Here is a 13948-nt window from a genome sequence, read left to right on the forward strand (position 1 = left end):
ATACTCCAATGATTATAATGTAAGTTTTGTTTTGTTTTTTTCCTGGAGTTTTCATTTATTCCATGTGAGGAACTCCCTTCAGATCAGGGGTTCTTAACTCTTATTGTGTCATGGACCTCTCTAGAAGATCTGGTGAAGACTATGGATAACCTTCTCAGAATCATGTTGTTAAATTCATAAAATAAAATATATAAGATTTAAAAGAAATCAAATATATCAAAATATAGTTATTAGACTAAACAAAATAGTATAATAAATTCATGTACTACAACTTAAGAAATCCTGCTCTAGAGGAAATTCCCTCTACCAAAGTCATCAGCATCTGTTTTGCAACTTAATGCTTTGGAGAGTCGTTAAGAATGCTGAGAAGTTAAATGACTTACCCAGAATGACAAAGTTAGTGTTTCAGAGACAGGACTTGAACCCTTCTCAAAAAACCAGAAAGGTTTTGAGGGCAGCTCTTACTCCACTATACTTGTCTGTTTACAATGCATAACACATAATTCTTAAACCATGGTAAAATGAAAGAAGTACATAGGAAAGTTTAAGAAGAGAAGTTTGAGATATTCAAAGAGGGAATCATGTTCAGAAAATCCATAAGACTAATGGAAGAGATGACCTACATAACAGTAAGCCTGTAACTTAAGAGAAGCATGTAATTACAACAAACAGAGATAATGATGATGACATTGATGATGACAGTTTCCATTTAAAAAAATACCGCAGCCGCCGGAGGCAGGCAGAGCAGAGAGACCGCGGGAGCCCGAGCTTGCTGGGGGCGCTGCCATCGCCGCCGTCACCATGGTGAAGCTGAGCAAGGAGTCCAAGCAGGGGTTGCAGCAGCTCTTCGAAAAAAGCGGCCAGTTCACCATCCTCTGGGGCTTCATCCCCCTAGTGCTCTACCTGGGATTTAGGAGAGGTGCCTGAACCAACTGTTCTGAGCTTGCTTTGGGGATGAAGGACTGTTTGAACATCTAGATTGGAAGCAATCAGTGGACAAGAGAAACCCTGATGGTATGCCCATTGGCCAGAATAACGAAGTGAAAACTCAGCATTTGGATGTCCTTGGGGTCTTACTTCACGGCGTGTATATACCAGAAGAGTTTTAATTAATTCTTGGGGACAGAATGTATCAAAATAAATAAACTGAAACCATAAAAAAACCCCCACAATATATAGTTTAGAAACAATTTATAAATACATTACATTAGAAGTGAACTTCACATAAGTTCTTTAAATCAGGTGAAAAAGGTATTAAAACAATATTTTCTCTGCATTTAACTGATTTAAACTGATTTAACACATGTTAAACTGATGAGGAAACTAAGGCCTAGAACGATAGAGTGGCTTTCCCATAGTCATATAGGCAGTGAGGGGCACAAGGGCTTCTTTCCAGGTCTTCCATTTTCAAACCAAAGTTTCCAGTCCTTCTATGCTGGAAAGCTTCCTGGAAGAGATAGTATCTGAAACCTTAACATAAAAAAAAAAAAGATTTAAATATGGTGGGATGGGAATAGATCTTTTCTAAACAATGAAAGTAACATGTACATATTATCAGATCTGGAAGGAGAAGGTGCTATATCTGGAAATCTGAATAGTTGGGCTAGAACTTAGAATAAATTATGTATACTATGAAGAATAGAAAAGGGAGATTGAAGTAATATTTAGGAAGGCCACATTTAGAAAATTCACAAATAGTCATTACAACTTTGAATGTGAATGGGAAGAACTCACCAATAAAACAGAAATGGATAGCAGAATGGATTAAAATTCAGAATTAAACAATATAATATTGACAAGAAACACATTTAAGAATGAGAGGTACACACAGAGTTAAAATGGAGGGTTGGAGTAGAATTTATTAAGTTTCAGCTGATGCAGAAAAGGGCAGGGGTAACAATTACAGTTTCAGACAAAGTTATGATGTCAGACAAAGATTTAATTAAGAGATGAACAGTGTAACTACATTTTCATAAAAGGTAACATAGACAATTAATCAATATCAATATCATATCTGTATGCACCAAATAGTATAGTATCTAAATTTTTAAAAGAAAAGTTAAATGAATTGCAGGTGAGGGACTTTTATCTTTCCCTCTCAAAATTAGATAAATCTAACTAAAAAATAAATAAGAAAAAATGTCAAGGAAGTGAATAGAATTTTAGATGAGCTAGTATGATAGGTATCTGGAAACAAGTGAATGGAAATAGATAGGAATATACCTTTTTTCTAAGTGGTTCATAGTACCATTGCAAAATGTGATTATATATTAGTACTTAAAAACTTTATAGTTAAAAAAGGAAATATTAAAAGCATCCTTTTCAGATCACAATGCAGTAAAATTATGTTTAATCAGGGATCAAAGAAACATAGATTAAAAACTAAGTAGGTATTAGACAAACGAATCTTAAAGAATGAGTTAAAGAACAAATCATAGAAAAAATCAATAATTTCATTGAAGAGAATGACAATAATGTGACAACATATCAATACCTATAGGATGCAACAAAAGCAGTGATCAGAGATAAATGTATATCTCCAAATGCTTACAATAATAGAATAAAGAACAGACCAATGGATTAGGTGTGCAATTTAAAAAAAAAAAACTAGAAAAAGAACAATCCCCAATTAAACACTGATTTGGAAATCACAAAAATTAAATGTGAGATTAATAAAATTGAGTGTAAAATCCATTCAATTAATAAATAAAGTTAGGAATTGATTTTATAAAAAAAAATAAAATAAACCATTGGTCAATTTGATTTAAAAAGAGAGAGAAGAAAACCAAATCACAACTATTAAAAATGAAAAGGATGAATATACCACTAATGAAAATGAAATTAAATTAATTCTAATGAGTTCTTTCCCCCAACTGTTTGCCAATAAATTTAATAATTTAAGTGAAATTGAAGAATATTTACAAAACTATAAATTAGCTTGATTAGCAGATGAGGAAATAAAATACCTAAATAAACTTATTTAGAAAAGAAGAAATTGAACAGGCCATAAATGAGCTCCCTAAAAAGAAAAGTAGCAAGACCAGATGAGTTTTCAAGTGAATACTATCCAATATTTAAAGACCAACTAATTCCAATGTTAAATGAATTATTTGGAATAAAAGACAAAGACGGGATCCTACCAAATTCATTTTATGAAATAAATACAGTACTAATATCTAAACAAGGAAGAGTATAAACAAAGGAAGAAAATTATGGACCAATTTCATTAGTGAATATGGATGCAAAAATTCTAAATAGAATAGTGGCTAAAAGATTACAACTATATATTACAAAGATTATACATTATTACCAAGTGGAGTTTATATCAGGAACACAAAGATGGCTTAATAAGGAAAACTATTAACATAGTTGATTATATCAACAATAAAAGTAATAAAAATCATATGATTATATCAATAGATGCAGAAAAAACTTTTTTTTAAAGTACAACAGTCATTTCTATTAAAACACTTGAAAGTATAAATATAATGGATATTTCCTTAAATTGATAAAAAGCATTTACCTAAAATCATTAGCAAGTGTTAACTGTAATGGGGCTAAGCTAGAACCCCTCCCAGTGATATAAGGTATGAAAGAAGGATGCCCGCTATTACCAATATTATTTAGTATTTTATTAGAAATACTAGCAATTGCAATAAAAGAAGAAAAAAGAAATAGAGGGAATCAGACTAGACAATGAGATAATAAAACTATGTCTTTTTACAGATGACGTGATTATATATACTTCAGAATTCCCAAAGATTCAACTAAAAAGTTAGTTGAAATAATAATTTTAGCAAAGTAGTGGGATATTAAGTAAATCCACATAAATCATCAGCATTCCTATATATCACAAAGAAAATAATACAAGAAGAAATAGCAAGACATATTCCATTCAAAATAACTTCAGACAGTATAAAATAACTTATGAGGTCACATGCCAAAACAAACCTAGGAACTGTAGAACAAAAAATTATAAGAAAAATTTTTTATAGAAATAAAATCAGATTTAAATTATTGAAGAAATATTAATTGCTCATAGATAGGTAGGGCCAATATAATAAAAAATAACAATTTTACCTAAACTAATTTATACATTCAAATGCCATTCCAATTAAGTTACCAAAAATAATTTATTGCATTAGCAAAAAAAAAATCATTTGAAAGAACAAAAAGTCAAGAATATCAATGGAACTAATAAAAAATGTAAAGGAAGGAGGTTTAGTAGCACTATATCATAAACTATATTATAAGGCAATAATTATTAAAACTATCTGGTACTGGCTAAGAAATAAAAAGGTAAATCAATGGAACAAGTAAACATAAAATTTACAGCAACAAATAAATACGATTACCTTGTATTTGACAAGTATAAGGACCTAAAACTTTGGGATAATTCATTATTTGGTAAAAATTGTTGGGAAAACTGGAAAGCAATATTACAGAAATTGGGCATAGACTAATATCTTACACCATTTACCAAGATAATATCAAAATGAATATATGACCTAAATATAAAGAGAGATGTTAGAAGAAAGTTTGAGGAATATGAAATAAAACATATCAGATTCATGGATAAGTGGAAAATTTATGAATAAACAAGTGATAGAGAGCAATGTGAGGTATAAAATGGATAATTTCAATTACATTAAATTAAAAGGTTTTTGTATAAATAAAATCAATGTAGCCACGATTGTAAAGAAAACAGAAAATTTGAGGAAAATTTCATATATAGTTTTTTTTTCTCAGATGAGTTTCATGGCTTAAATTTATACAGAACTTTGTCAGATCTTTAAGGACCTGTGTAATTCCCCAATTGATAGAAGGTTGAAAGGATATGAACAGGCAATTTTCCAATAAAGAATTCAAAACTATTTATAGTCATATGAAAACATGCTCTAAATCATTATTGATTAAAGAAATTCAAATTAAAACAACCATAAGATATTGTTTTCCACATATAAGATTGGCTAAAATGATTGAAGGGGAAAGTGACAAATGTTGAAAGGATTGTGGAAAAATTAGGACACTAATTTACTATTGGTGGATCTGTGAATAGCTCCAACCATTTGGTAGAGAAATTTGAAATTATGCCCAACAATTACACCCTTTGAACAGCAATACTACTACTGGGTCTGTTTTGCAAGATGATTAGGGGAAAAGGAAAAGAATTTATATGTTTAAAAATATTTATAGTAGCTCTCCTTGTGGTGGCAAAAAACTGGAAATTGCAAGGATGCCTGTTAATTGGGGAATGGCTGAACCAGTTTTAGTATATGATTGTGATGGAATATTACTGTGTTATAAGAAATGATGAGTTCAATGATACTAGAAAAAATTTGAACATATTTGCACAAAATAATGAAGAAAAAAATGAGCAGTACCAAGAGAATGTTGTATACAGTAATGACAATATTGTTTTAAGAAAAACTTTAAGTGACTAAGTCATTTTGACTACTATAAATACCCAAATTAACTACAAAGAACATATGAAGGAAGATACTGTCTGCATCCAGAGAATGAATTGATAAAAGTATGTATAAAATAGTTTTACACAAAGACATTTATGTTCATATCCACATCCATATCAATATTTGTGTGTAATGGTAGTCATCTTTAGGGCAGGTGGGGAGGGAAGAAAGAAAGTTACATGATAACTTTATTATATGTTTAAAAGGAATAGCAACTTGTACATAATAGATTTGCACTTTCATGTAAAAGCATAATTTTTTCCTTATTCTTCTATGTTATGGAAATGTTTATTTCTTAAGTCCAGAATAAAATAAATATTTTTTAAAAGAGAGAATAAAAAAAAAAGGAAGACCATGCATGCCAGGCTGGGTTTGTATTTTATTTGCAAGGCATACTTAGCCAGTGAAGATGTATGAGAAGGGCAGTACCATGGTCAGAACACTTCATTAGGAATATTATATTTGTAATTAAATGAACACTAATGACATATTGGAATGGGAATGACAGTACATAAGAAGACCGTTTCAGAAGCTATTACCACAGCATATTTCAGAATTAATTCAGGCTTGAACTGGAATATTGACAACAGAAGAGGAAAGGAGGGGATACATGGGATAGATAGATAGATAGAATCAACAGACCTTTGTAACTAATAGGATATGACAAAGTCAGCCTCACAGTGAGTAATATCATAGAGACTGGGAACTATCTGACATTTTATTCACATTATTGTATTGCTGTGGCTATATATGGACTTAGTGGTAGCTGAGTTATTAAAAAAGTAACAAGAGTTATAGAAAACTTAATTATTTACCAAAAGAATAGAGAAAAAGACTGGACCTATGATTTAATAAGAATAGGGAAGTCACAGGTGAGAAAACTTCCTCTGTCAATACAGTTTGGCAACCTCTCTATAATTGATAGTATTAGAATTCTCAAGGAAAATCTGAGTTCAAATCTAAGCTCAGGTATTCCTTAGCTGTATGACCCTTGGCAAGTAACCTACCTCTGTCTGCCTCAGTTTCCTCAACTGTAAAATGGGGATTAACAATACTTACCTCCCAGGGTTGTTGGAGGTCCAAAGAGATAATATCTGTAAAAAACTTAGCACAGGGGGCAGAGACAAGATGGCAGAGTAAAAGCAGTGACTTGATTGATCTCTCCCCAAAACCCCCCTCTATATACCTGTAAAAAAATGGCTCTAATCAAATTCTAAAGCAACAGAACCCACAAAAAGACAGAGAGAAACAAATTTCCAGCCCAAGGCAACCTGAATGGTTGATTGGAAAAGTATATCCCACCGGGCTGGGAGAGGAACGCAGTTTGGCGTGGGTGCACAGGCAAAACAGGCCTCAGAGGACTGAATAACAGGCAGCTGTGTGATTTCCAGACTTCAACCCATGAATGCCAAACACAACTTAAAAGGTCAGTAGGAAAAGTCTTTGACTGCAGTGAGAGAAGCTCAATCCCAGCCCCAATCACAGCACACGGCCCAGGTGTGGCAGTTGTTTCCAGAGCTTCTGGCCCATAGACTGAGGGGGAATCGAGTGGCTGATCAGAGGGGGATTGTAGGGATCTCTTTGCTGGTGCTGAGGCAGAATTCCCTTGCTTTGCCTGTGCTTGAATCTGGGTCACAGTTCTGGGTGGCAGTCCTGGGGTAAGAAGGAATACAGGCGTGGTGGAGCTTGTAGTGGTAGTGGAGAGGAAATCCTCCTCACAGTTCCAAGGCAGAAAAGAGTGCTTGTGGTCACTCATAGACCAGAGCACAGATCAGGAAAGGAGTAAACACTGTGTCCCTTATCTTACCACCTTGGAAGAACTGAAAATTTATAAGTCCCTAGAAGTATCTCTGAAAACATCTGCACAAAACCCTTGAAGCTTGGGAAACTACATTCTCCACACTGGAAACAGACCCCTATCTTAACAAAGAGTTTATAACTCAAGTAATTGGCTGGGACCATGAGCAAACTGTGCAAAAGAAGTCAGACCATAGAATCTTTCTTTGGTGACAAAGAGGATCAAAACATACAACCAGAGGAAGACAACAAAGTCAGAGCTCCTAAATCCAAAGCCTCCAAGAAGAAATATGAATTGGTCCTGGGCCATGGAAGAGCTCAAAAAGGATTTAAAGAAGGAAGTAAGAGAAGTAGAGGAAAAACTGGGAAGAGAAATGAGAGTGATGCAAGAAAATCATGAAAAACAAGTCAACAGCTTGCTAAAGGAGACCCAAAAAATACTGAAGAAAATAAGACCTTAAAAATAGCCTAACACAAATGGCAAAAGAGATCCAAAAAGTCAATGAGGAGAAGAACACCTTCAAAAGCAGAATTGACCAGATGGAAAAGGAAGTCCAAAAGCTCACTGAAGAAAATAAATCCTTAAAAATAAGAATGGAGCAAATGGAAGCTAATGATTTCATGAGAAATCAAGAAATTGTAAAAACTAAACCAAAAGAATGAAAAAATAGAAGACAATGTGAAATATCTCATTGGCAAAACAACTGATCTGGAAAATAGATCCAGGAGAGAGAACTTAAAATTGGACTATCTGAAAGCCATGATCAAAAAAAGAGCCTGGACAGCATCTTTCAAGAAATGATCAAGGAAAACTGCCCTGATATTTTAGAACCAGAGGGCAAAATAGAAATTGAAAGAATCCACCTATCACCTTCTGAAAGAGATCTCCAAAGAAAAACTTCTAGGAATATTGTAGCCAAATTCCAGAGTTTCCAGGTCAAGGAGAAACTATTACAATCAGCCAGAAAAAAAACAATTCAAATATTGTGGAAACACAATCAGGATAACACAGGATTTAGGAGCTTCTACATTAAGGGACCACGGGGCTTGGAATATATTATTCTGGAGGTCAAAGGAGATAGAATTACAACCAAGAATCACCTACCCAGCAAAATTGAGTATAATCCTTCAAGGGGAAAAATGGATATTCAGTAAAATAGAGGACTTTCAAGCATTCTTGATGAAAAGACCAGAGCTGAATAGAAAATTTGATTTCACATACAAGATTCAAGAGAAACTTGAAGGGTTAAACAGGAAGGAGAACTCATAAAGGACTTATTAAGGTTGAACTGTTTACATTCCTGCATGGAAAAATGATATTTGTAACTCATGAGATCTTGATCAGTATTAGCATAGTTGGAGGGAAAAATTATATGTATGCATATGTGTGTGTGTGTGTGTGTGTGTGTGTGTGTGTGTGTGTGTGTGTAGATATAGATATAGATTAATGGAGGGAACAGGATGAGTTGAAGATGAAGGGGTGATATCTGGAGAATAAAATTAAGAGGTGAAAGAGAAGTATACTGGGAGAAGGAGAAAGGGAGAGGTAGAATGGGGTAAATTATCTTACATAAAACAGACAAGAAAAGGCTTTTACAGTGGAGGGGAAACAGGGGAGGGTGAGAAGGAATGAGTGTATCTTATTCTCATTGGATTTGGCTTAAGGATGGAATAATGTACACACTCAATTAGGTATGGAAATCTATCTTACCCTACAGGAAAATAAGGGGGGAAGGGGACAAGAGAGCAGGGGGATGATAGAGGGTAGAGCAGATTGGAGGAGAAGGTAATCAGAAGCAAACACTTCTAAGGAGGGACAGGGTCAAAAGAGAGAATAGAATAAAGGGGGGCAGGATAGGATGAAGGGAAATACATTTAGTTTTTCACAACATGACTACTATGGAAGCGTTTTGCATGACTACACATGTGTAGCCTATATTGAGTTGCTTGCCTTCTCAATGAGGATGGGTAGGGAGGGAGAAAGGAGAAAATTTGGAACCCAAAGTTTTAAAAACAAATGATAAAAAAAAAATTTAAAGTGTTTTCACATGCAACTGGGAAATAAAACATACAGGAAATGGGGTATTGAAATCTATCCTGCCTTACAGGAAAATTGAAGGGGAAGGGGATAAGAGAAGGTTGGGGGAGATAGAAGGAAGGACAGATTAGGGAAAGGGATATTCAGAATGCATGCCATTTTGGGTTGGGGGATGGGCCAAGATGGGGAGAAAATTTGGAAATCAAAATCTTTGTGGAAGTGAATGTTGAAAACTAAAAATAAATTAATTAATTTTAAAAAAAGAATTCTGTCTAGAGTACTGAGATAAAAAGTGATTTATCCAGAGTAATACAGCCAATATAAATCAGAGGTAAGATTTGAATCTAGATCTTCCTGGCACCAAGGCCATTTTTCTATCCACTACACATTGTCTCTATATACTCATAGCTGTGGCCTATCTTGTTGCTTTTAGACAGCTTGAGTTGCCTAAATAATGAAAAGCTTGTGGAAAAAGTGGAAAAGCTTGAAACTTTCCCTGTTTGTGAGGGGAGGAGGATCTCTTGCAAGTAAACACCAAGTCAATAATAAACAGTCACTCAGATAAAGTGCCTGCTACATTTCTAATATGACTTTTGTTTTGAGGCTCTGGATGATTTTCCTAAGATAAGGACATCTTTGAGATTTCTAGGTATAATTCTTAGGTACAACACTTGCAAATTGTGAGAAGGGTGGTAACATCAGCAAATATAGAGCAACATGGAGAAGGAGTGAGTCTAGGGATGACGCAATGATGGTTTTAATATAATAATAGTACAACATTTATATGGCACTACGTGCCAGACTTTATGCTAAGTGCTTTAAATTTATTATCTTGCTTGATCCTCACAACAGCCCTGGTGGGTAGGTGCTTTACAGAGTCTTACAACTAGGAATTTTCCAAGGCCTGATTTGAATTCAGGTCTTTCTTACTCTAGGCTCAACACTATCCATTCTATCTGCCTTAGAAATCTTCAATTCGAGGAGTCTGGTGGATGTCTAGGTGGAAATGTCTTCATGAATTATGGAAATGGAAAGCTAAACTTTACTCAAAAGAAATAATGTGGATTATATATCAATACAGTTTTTTTTATCTTCTCAAATTCAGTCCCCTCTACCCCTCAAAAATTAGCTTTGATGTCATAAGATAATAGATTTAGAGCTGTTTGGGAACTTAGAGGTCATTGAGTTCAACCCTTTCATTTTATAGATGATAAAACTAAGGCTCAGTAAGGTTAAGTGACTTGCCCTGAATGAAAGCTACTAAGGGCTTGAGACAAGGTCTCCCTAACTTAATATACAGTGTTCTACTCACTATTTTTTTTAAAAAAATTTTGAAACATTGGATGTCAAAAGCATTGAAAAATATAAAAACATTTATCTGAAGAGAGATTCCTAATAGAGTGGTGCTGGGACCAGTGGAGTACTAATATTGGACACTATTATTAATGCCTTGGATGATGGCATGCTAACCATTTTTTAAAATTATTACGTGAAGCTGAAAGGGAATGCTAATATATTGAATGATAGAATCATCATCAAATGAAATCACAACAGTTGGAATGGTGGTTCGAAGCTCATAAGATGAAATTTTATTTCTAGAGAGAAATTCTTACCTCTAGTTAAAAAATAATAATAATCTATCAAGTAAGAAATTGTGTAGATGTAATAATGAGGGGATTTATTTGACTAGAAGTTTAATATAAATCAACAGTGTGATATACTAGAATTCAAATGTTAGTTGAAACTTGACATCTAGACTGAAGAAGATTGTAGTTCTGCTATACTTAGTCCTCATCAGACTTCATCTGGAATATTTTGTTTAGTTATGGATAACATATTTTAAGGAAGACATAGATATAGGTAGATTTTGGTGGGGGAGATTAGAATTAAAATTCATAACTATGCTACATAAATATCAGTTGAATAAACTAGAGATGCAATCCAGGAAAAAAAAGATGATGGAAATCATATATGTCCCCCCACCACGACTGCAAATCATGAAAGAAAAGAAATGTATGTAATAGGAAAGAAAATTTGAACACTTTGTACAATTACATTCCATAGTTCTTTGAAACTGCTGCCTAATATTTGACAAAAGAAATGAATAATTTGCCAGTTTTTATGCTGTTGAGTGAATATCTTCCCTCTTATTTTCAAATAACTGAGATTTCTTTGAACAAGGGATATATTCATTTATGTAGACACCAGTTGAAGATATTGTGAGCTACATAATCCTTTAAAGGGTGCTACTTCTTTCCTATATAGATATCCCACAAGTACTGGTTGAAATGTTTCTAAGGAAATGACAGAAAGAATTCAAGTAAGTTTTCCTTGAAGGACATCACATTCTCCCTCCTCCCCCAACACACACACACTTCCCTCTTTCTCCTTGACTCCAGAAAAATCCCCTGAACAGATCAATTATAAATCTTATCTTCTGACTGGCATTGAGGCTAACAATCTTCCCCCCAGAAAGAGTTCTCATAGAGAACCCTAATTCCGTAAGTAGATAGCGTCTTTCTGAAGAAACAAAAAAAAAACATTGAAAATTGCTGAACAGGGTTTCTCCCTAGCTATTGGGCCCAGCTCCAAACTGCCATTTAAGGATAGTTACAGTCAAAATGTACTATTCTAATCAAGCTTTCCTTGGTTTGGGTGTGACTAGAATGAAATCTAGCGGGCTTTATTTCCCCCCCAAAAATTTTGAGACTTGTTAATTTTCTAAAAAAACAAAACAAAAACAAAAACTATTCTTTTAAATTGTGTTTTATTTGTAGCACTTAAAAGAATGAAACACTATATGGATCACATGTGGTCTTCAGATTCTGAAAACTTGAATTTGGAAATTTCCAAGTTTTTGATTCTCCATTTGACCACTTTGAAGGCAATACTTGTTTATAACATAAGTGGATATACTGTCCCAAATTATGATTTTTAAACCACTCATTCATTCATTAAACATTTATTGATTGCCTACAGTGTGCAAAGCACCAATCTAGGAGCTATTTGGAACAATTAATTCTAAATACAAAAAACATTTTACAAGTGAAGGGATTTTAGTTTCTTAATTACATTAAATTTCTATTGCATAATAAGATAATACCTCAATTGAAGCCCTACCCCAATGTCTGATCCTGGTGTGGAGGTGTCTCTGGTTATAAAATTAGATTTATAAAATTAAAAGCATTGGAAGGTCTAGTTAATTTGGAATTGGACCTGGCATTGGACCATACAACTATTGTTCAGAATGACTCATTGTCAGAAAGTTGGACATCAGGTAATGGTTTATTTGGTTCAGCTGCAGCAATTCATAATAATGATGATGATGATGATAATGATGATGATAACAATGATGATGATGCTATGATACTAACAATATGTAATAGTTTTCAGTCATGTCTGACTCTTCGTGACCCCATTTGAGGTTTTCTTGACAAAAATACTAGAGTGGTTTGCCATTTCCTTCTCTGGGTCACTTTGAAGATGAGGAAACTGAGGCAAACAGGATTAAGTGCCTTGGCCCAGATCACACAGATAGTAAATGTCTGAGGCCAGATTTGAATTCATATCCTCTTAACTCTAAGCCCAGCACTCTTTCCACTGTGCCCCCAGCTGACCCACAAATAATAAATAATAGCTAACTTATAAACAATACTTAACATCTTATGGGCCATTTTACTACTATTATCTCATCTGGTCCTCATGACAACCCTGTGAAATAAGTGCAATTATTATCATAGTCTTTCATATAAGAAAACTGAGAATCAAAGGATTAAGTCACTTGTCCAGGCACATACAGATAGTCGGTGTCTGAGCAGGATATCATTCTGACTCAGAGTCAAGTACTCTGTCTTGTATCATTTAGCTGCCTCATTAGTCTATGAAGCTTTGGAGGGTTGTCAATCTAAAATGATGGTGGGATAATCCACACCAATAAAACAACAGTTTATTTGTAAATGCATAAATATAAAGAATCAGAGAAATGGTGACAAATTACAAAAGTTGAATCTTTCATGTTCTACAAGCCTATGGTGTATGCGCTTCATTGGACACACAATGATGTTCAATAATTGAATTTTACTCTAATGGGATCTCAATTTCATTCCCAATAATACCTGCTACAAAATTTTTCCTCTTTCCTTGGACTAGCCTTCTGAAAGGGCACAGTGGCATTCCAGTTGAAAAAAGGCAGTGAAAAGTTCCAACTTGAAAAGTATAGGAAGGGGGGCACAGCCAAGATGGCAGAATGAAGGCAATGACATGCTTGAGCTATCCCCCAAACTCCTCCAAATACCTATAAAAACTGGCTCTAAACAAATTCTAAAGCAGCAGAACCCACAAAAAGAGTGAAACAAATTTCCAGCCAAAGACAGCCTGGATGGTTGATCAGAAAGGTATATCGCGCCTGATGGGGAGAGGAGTGCAGTTCAGTGTGGGCGCGCAGGCCACAGCAACCCTTGAGCAGGTCTCAGAGGACTGAATCATGGGCAGCTGCGGTGGTTCCTAGACTTCTCAACCCAGGAACGCCAAAGACAACTTAGAAAGTCAGTGGGAAAAGTCTGTGACTGCGGTGAGAGAGAGATGCTAGGTTTCAGCCACAAGTGCTGAGGGCGGGCCATGGCTGCCTCCTGAGCTTCTGGCC

The 13948-nt window shown here is 34.5% G+C and overlaps 1 pseudogene; it reads left to right on the forward strand.

Annotated features, from left to right (window-relative positions):
• Nucleotides 1–801: 801 nt before the first annotated feature.
• On the forward strand, nt 802–958 carry LOC114045796 (annotated as a pseudogene).
• Nucleotides 959–13948: the final 12990 nt, after the last annotated feature.

The sequence above is a fragment of the Vombatus ursinus genome, unplaced genomic scaffold, assembly GCF_900497805.2.
Source record: "Vombatus ursinus unplaced genomic scaffold, bare-nosed wombat genome assembly UNPS02000577.1, whole genome shotgun sequence".
Taxonomy (NCBI): Eukaryota; Metazoa; Chordata; class Mammalia; order Diprotodontia; family Vombatidae; genus Vombatus; species Vombatus ursinus.